Source organism: Gossypium arboreum, chromosome 1 (genome assembly GCF_025698485.1).
Source record: "Gossypium arboreum isolate Shixiya-1 chromosome 1, ASM2569848v2, whole genome shotgun sequence".
Lineage (NCBI taxonomy): Eukaryota > Viridiplantae > Streptophyta > Magnoliopsida > Malvales > Malvaceae > Gossypium > Gossypium arboreum.
Window position 1 is genome coordinate 50,968,521 of NC_069070.1, and position 7,134 is coordinate 50,975,654.

The 7,134-nt window shown below is 36.7% G+C and overlaps 1 non-coding gene across 1 annotated transcript; it reads right to left on the reverse strand.

Moving 5' to 3' along the window:
• Window positions 1-1,330: 1,330 nt before the first annotated feature.
• Window positions 1,331-1,437, reverse strand: LOC128281945 (small nucleolar RNA R71). Its single transcript, XR_008272239.1, has one exon. It is a non-coding gene; the product is annotated as a small nucleolar RNA R71 (small nucleolar RNA).
• Window positions 1,438-7,134: the final 5,697 nt, after the last annotated feature.

The following is a 7,134-nucleotide window of genomic DNA, read 5'->3' on the forward strand; positions in this document are numbered from 1 at the left end:
GTTGGACCATAATCGAGTGATATGAGCAAGTACTCGACAGATACTTGTAGTAGACTTTAGACATACAAAACAATACAGGGTACCGTGCTAAGGCCTTTAGACACAGGACAGGTAGCTTGAGTTTCTGCTCTCAAAAGAAGCAAGTCGCTTTAGGTCTCTTCTGAGTAGTAGATTGAGTATGATTTTGCTAAGGCATTACTGAAAGTAAGGGTAGATTCCTAGTAATTCCTACCTTCCAAATCAACATCGTAGACCTTCTATCCATTACCGCTGTATCTTTTTCATATCATCCTTAGTTATTTATTTAACTATTTGAATATTATTCACGTAATTAATCTCTTCATTGCCATTACATATTTTTACTCTTACTTTGCCTTAGCATTTCCCCATATCAGTCTATATACAAGTCGTACTCATCCTTATTATTTTAATCTATCACTACATAATTAACTTGGTTTTGCCATAACATTAATCATTATCATAATTTGACCATTTCTATACCTAACCCAATCCCTGTGGAGGTGATCTCACCTATCACTTTATTACTTGATTCGACGTGTATACTTGCACAATTCGCGTATAATAGTCACATGCGACAAGTTTTTAGCGTCATTGCCGGGGATCCGCAATTTGGTGCAATATGATTTGGTTATTTTAATTAATTCTTTTAGTTTTATTTAAATTCACCATATTTAATTTCTATAGGTTTGCCATTAGTGCATGAGAAGAGGCATTCCTACTAACAAGGAATATCCTTTTGACCCAGAGATCAAAAGAACTTTACGAAAAAGGTGGAAATAACTACAAAAAATGGCTACCAACGGGAACGATCCTAGTCTTGATGATAATCTAAAAGGTCAATATGCTAATCCTTCTATTTGTATGGTGATACCTCATATGAATGATAATTTGAATGGTTAGGGTGCTAATCCCCATGTTCATGGGGTGATAGATGATCGAGATAGACCAATCCGAGAGCATGTTATGCCAATTTTTGATAACCTGAATCCAGGGATAGTCAGACTGTAAATATAGGCTTAGCAGTTTGAACTAAAATTGGTAATGTTTCAGATGTTGTAAATAGTAGGAAAGGTTGGAGGACTACCCACTGAAGACCCAAGATTTCTTTTTAGACTTTTTCTAGAAGTCTGTGACTCATTTAAAAAATAAGGTGTGCCTGAAGGTGCCTTGAGATGTAAACCATTTCCATATTCTTTAAGAGATTGTGGAAGAGCATGGTTGAATGCTTTGCCTGTTGGGAGTATTGGCATCATGGAATGATCTTTGCTTGAGGTTTTTGTTGTAGCATAGTCCTCTAAATATGTATTCCAAGCTTAAAAATGACATCACATCTTTTTGACAATTATAAGATGAAACACTATATAAAGCTTGGGAGTGATTTAAAGACTTAATTTGAAAGTGTCTGATGCATAGGTTTCAACATTGGACTTAGATGGAAATATTCTAGAATGGGCTGAATGCACATATGAGGATGCTACTTGATGCTTCTGCCAATGGTACTTTTTTGGATAAATCTTATAATGAAGCATATGAGATTTTGGAAAAGATTGCCAATAATGATTATTAATATCCTACCACAAGAGTTGGGACGAGCAAGAGAGCTGCTGGTACTATAGAGTTGGATGCAATTACCTCACTACCAGCGAATGTATCTTCTTTGGCTAATATGATTAAATAATGAAAACACCTACTGCAGTTTAGGAGATGAAATCAGTCGAGCTATCACGTGTTTATTGTGGTGAAGATCATGTGTTCGATGAATGCCCATCAAACCCAGCATCCGTGTCCTAGATGGGTAATTTTAATTAGAATAGTAACCCCAATTACAACACTTACAATCCATGGTGAAAGCAACATCTGAACTTTAGTTGGAATAATCAAGGTATGAGGAATTTTAACAATGCAACAAGACAGAATGCCAACAATGCACCATCTGGTTATAATCAATCTATGCTGAGGAAAAATGTCTAGCAAGGTTAGGTATCGAGATCATCATCTATTGAAGCCTTGCTGAAGGAATATATGGACAAGAATGATGTTGTAATTCAGAGTCAGGCTTCATCTCTTTGAGCTCTTGAGAATCAAGTGGGGCAAATAGGGAATGATTTGAATTTGATGTCATAAGGGGCATTGTCAAATGATACCGAGGATTTAAGATGATAAGGGAAGGAACAGTGCAAGGTCATCATTCTTTAAAGTGGAACTCGACTTGATGACGTTGCTCAAGATGCCACGGTAGGAGAGGATAACTCGAGTAACAACCATGTAAAGAACCCATAGTCATCTAACAAACAATTTGAACCTAAAAAGGCTAAGCAGCAATATGCTATGGTAGAATCAGATCGGGTTGTCAACAAAAATGCCATGGCAAAACAATATCAGCAACCTAAAGGATGACCACCTTTGCCTTTCTTCAGTGATTTCATAATCCCAAGCATGATATTTAGTTCAAAATATTTTTGGAGGTTTTGAAACAACTCCATATCAATATACCGCTAGTAAAAGCTTTGGAGCAAATGCACAACTACAAGAAATTTATGAAAGATATATTATCAAAGAAGTGCAGATTGGGAGAATTTGAGACTGTTGCTTTCATTGAAGGGTCGACAACAATGTTGAAAAGTAAATTACCTCCAAAGTTGAAGGACCCAGGGAGTTTCACTCTCCTATGTTCAATTTGAAATCATTATGTTGGTAAGGCATTGTGTGATCTAGGAGCAAGAATAAATCTAATGCCTATGTCAATTTTCAGGAAGCCAGGAATTGGAAAAGCAAGACCTACTACGATTATATTGCAACTGGCTGCTCGATCTTACGCGCATCTAGAAGGTAAAATTGAAGATGTGCTGGTAAGAGTAGATAAATTTATCTTTCTTGTAAATTTCCTTATTTTAGAATGTGAAGCTGACCAAGATGTGTCATGATACATGATATTCGTTGTAACACCCCTAACTCGTGACCGACGCCGGTGTCGGACACAAGGGGTTAACGGCCAAACCCTCTCAAGATACCAACCAATTTGACATTACCAGTCAGGCTGGAAAACTGCGTCACTGTCGCCTTAAAAATCATATCTCGAGTTTCAAAACTCGGAAACTGGTTTCGTAAATTTTCCCTGAATTTAGACTCATATACCCATCCATGGATTTATTTTTAGAATTTTTGGTTGGGCCAATTGGTACAGTTTATTAGTTAAAGTCACCCATGTTACAGGGACCGACTGCTCTGACCTTCGCGCGTTACAACTTGAATATCTCCCTGTACATGGCTTTAATACTGGTACCGTTTATTTCTAATGAAACTAGACTCAAAATGGAATCTTTACATATAAGGCATGACTCCTAATTCTTTCTGGATAATTTATGGTAAATTTTCAAAGTCGCGACAGGGGACCCAGAAACCGTTCTGGCCCTGTCTCACGAGAACCTTAATATTTCTCAGTATACCGCTCATATGGTCGTTTCGTTTCGTCCATATAAAAATAGATTCATCAAGGTTCAGTTCCATAATTTACTCACTATTTAATTCTACTTCTACTATTTTTAGTGATTTTCAATCTCATCTCACTGCTGCTGTCCGCAACAGTTACTGCAGTAGACTATGCCAATTTCATGAATTTTTCCTTGGCCTTAATCATCCATCATACATGACACAAATTATGGCCACCTTATCAAGATTTGAGTTTCTAAGACTCGTGGCTATAGGTTCTAGCATCCCACTCGGCGACCACATAGGCCATTTTCACATGGCTTAAAGTTTACAACCCACAATTCGACAAAATATAATAGCCTATACATGCCAAATGTTCTTCAACAACAAAAACAATACCACAAGATTTCAACCGGTGTGATGACTTCAACGACGGTCCCGATCACATAAACAATACGGGTCCGAGAGACCTAAAATGGGTGACAAGAAAAACACCGAGTGAGTTTACAACTCAGTAAGTCATAAGCCTTCATCAATCCACCGATAAAGTTACTACAACATGAAACAATAAGCGAGGCTAGGTACTCATCCATATCGAATCTATACCATAATTCCTCGGACCTTTCGGTCCAATCTCATACCAAGTCATACATCCACATTTCATATTCTACACAACAAGATATTTGAGGCATTTTCACACACTAACTCATTTCCACCACAATCATACAATTTCAATCATCACATAGATTTAAGGCTTACCAAATTCAACCCCGAGCATGAACATATTTTCTATTCGTCAAGAGCTCGAGGTACTTACCCGATCCGCTGTCCGGGATTAGCTCGATAATGTCACACACTCAGTGCCAATTGTAATGCAAGAACATATAGTGAATCCGCACACTTAGTGCTATATGTATTCAACTCGCACACTTAGTGCTATATAATCAAACTCGCACACTTAGTGCTGTACAATTTTAAACCCGCACACTTAGTGCCAATCTTGTCACCGTGTCCATTTATACCCGCACACTTAGTGCGAGACCAATACCTTATGTATTTTGCTGCCTTTATACATTCAACAATGGCATCATTCCATACACATACATTTCCATTTACACACCAACTCATTTAAACACATTTGCATATATATATTGATCATTTAAATCAACACCAAATATACGCTTAATGACTTACCTTGTGTTGGGTAAAACAGTCCAAGTCGGCTACTCGATGACCTTCGTCTTTCCCTTGCTTGATTCTCCTTCTTTAACTCCTTGAGCTTAATCAATAAATCAACTAGTTTAACCCTCTTGCTAAACATTCATAATTCAATTACACATGCATATGTATGTTTGTATATTCGCAACCATCCTCACTTATTACCCATTTGGTCAACAATCTAAGCCAAGATAAGGCTTCAATATGGTTGCCTCTAACCGAATACATGCACACCAATCTACTTCCTTTGGCGAATATGCATGTCTATGTGGAGGCTAATTTTACACCTAATACTACACAAAAAAAACAGCATACATTTTCCTAATTAACGCATTACATATTGTAGTTCTATACACATCTCTCATTTATTTCATAACCGAAACAACATCACAAGCAAATAGACACCTTAAAATAGTATACATGTCATACCAATTCATCATGTGCAAACATATATTCATGTAGGTGAAATGGCGAATTCTCAAGTGGCTTATATCCAAATATACACACATATCCAAAGCTTAAATCTTACTTACCATGCAACATGCATGAATCATACTTATGGATACAACATGGCGAATACCACAACACCATACCGTTTCAATTTGGTCATGGTTAAACAAAGAACTTAGTATCTCATTCAAAATGCTAAAAGAAAATCTAAGAATCCTCAATCCACCATCACATGAATCATTATCAAGCTTGATATTTAGCATGCAATGGCATTAACACCATATTCACTTTGGCGAATTTCATTCCCATGATATAACAAAGATTTGAACCATGGGCTAACAAGAACATCAAGCTAGCAACTAAAATATACATGAATCTCATGGCAAAACATCAAACTTACCTTAATCTAGGTACAAGTATGGCCAACCCTCCTCCTAAACCTCTTCCAAACCAACATGAAACAAGAATTCCTTCCTTCTTCCTTAGAATTTTCAGCCCAAAGGAAATGAAAATGATGAACAAAATTCTTCTTTCTTTCTCCACACTCACGGCAATGGGCATGCATGAGACCATTTTTTCTCTTTTTTTTGTTCCTTTCATTATTAAATTCCCATGCTCACTATTTTATTTTTTCTTACATACACCATTGTCCCAACATGTTTTATGACATGTTTTTACCCATAATCTCTTGTCATGGCGGCCACTAACTATTAGGGGAAATTTGACATGCAAGTCCTCCCTTTGACTACATGCACTATTAGGTCCTTATAGATTAACCTATCACTTTTCAAAAGTGTCACACAAGTCCTACTAACTGAATTCACATGCTATCGGCTAAATCGAAGCTTGAAATTTTCACACATTCATAATTACATATTCTAGACAATAAATATTACGTTCAAACATTTCGGTGACTCGGTTTAGCGGTCCCGAAACCACTTCCCGACTAGGGTCAATTTTGGGCTGTCACATTCGTGACAGGTTTTAAAAATGTATAATGAATCGTTCTTGAAACTAATATTATCACGATGAAGGCAAGTGTACCTATCCAACAGTAGTATAACTTTAGTAAGACCTGATTGCTGAACCCAAAGGAACTAAAAGTACTAGTAATGACTGTCTTTTTATTATCTAGCCTAAGAATAATGGGGTTTGTTTTAACTAACTAATTAACTAAACTAAGAATTCACAGAAAATAGAATTGGGGAATTACTTTTGGAAAAATGATTGAATTAAGACAATACCTAAGGAAAAATCCACCTAGACTTCACTTGTTATTTGACTCTGAATCGGACGATTTATTCATTTGACTTGATCCGTAAAAATCCCTAAGTTATATTATTTTCCCTCTCGAGACTAACAACGTCTAACCCTAGGTTGAATAATTGAAATCTCTTTCTAATTAACTCCCTAGGGTTGCATTAACTCGATCTATGGATCCCCTTATTAGGTTTCACCCTAATCTGGCAAAATCTTATCACCCTATCTCTAGGCACGCAATGAACTCCGCTTAATTATGACAAATGTACTCTTAGACAGGGTCTATTCCTCCTCTGAATAAGAGCTTAACTTGAATCAATATCCTGGAATATCAAAACAAGAATTAAGAACACATAATTAAGAACAAGACAAATATTTATCATACAATTAGATAATAATAACAAGATCATCCTAGGTTTCATTCCCTTAGGTATTTAGGGTTTTAGTTCATAACTAAAAAGGTAAACATCTCAGAAGAATAATGAATACAAAACATAAAGAAAAACACAAAACTCCTGAAGGGAAATTGAGGGGAGATCTTCAGTCTTGATGATGAATCTGGCTTCTAAGATAGATCAATCGGCTTTTCCTTGAGCAGTTCCTTGCTTTCTCCTCTGTGTCCCCCTTTTCCTCCTCCTCTAGGGTGTATTTATAGGCTTTAGAATGCCTAAGAACCCTCAAAATTGGCCTTTTACAAATTAGACTCAAATTGGGCTCGACAGGGACACGGCTATGTGCGATTACTTCAGGCCATGG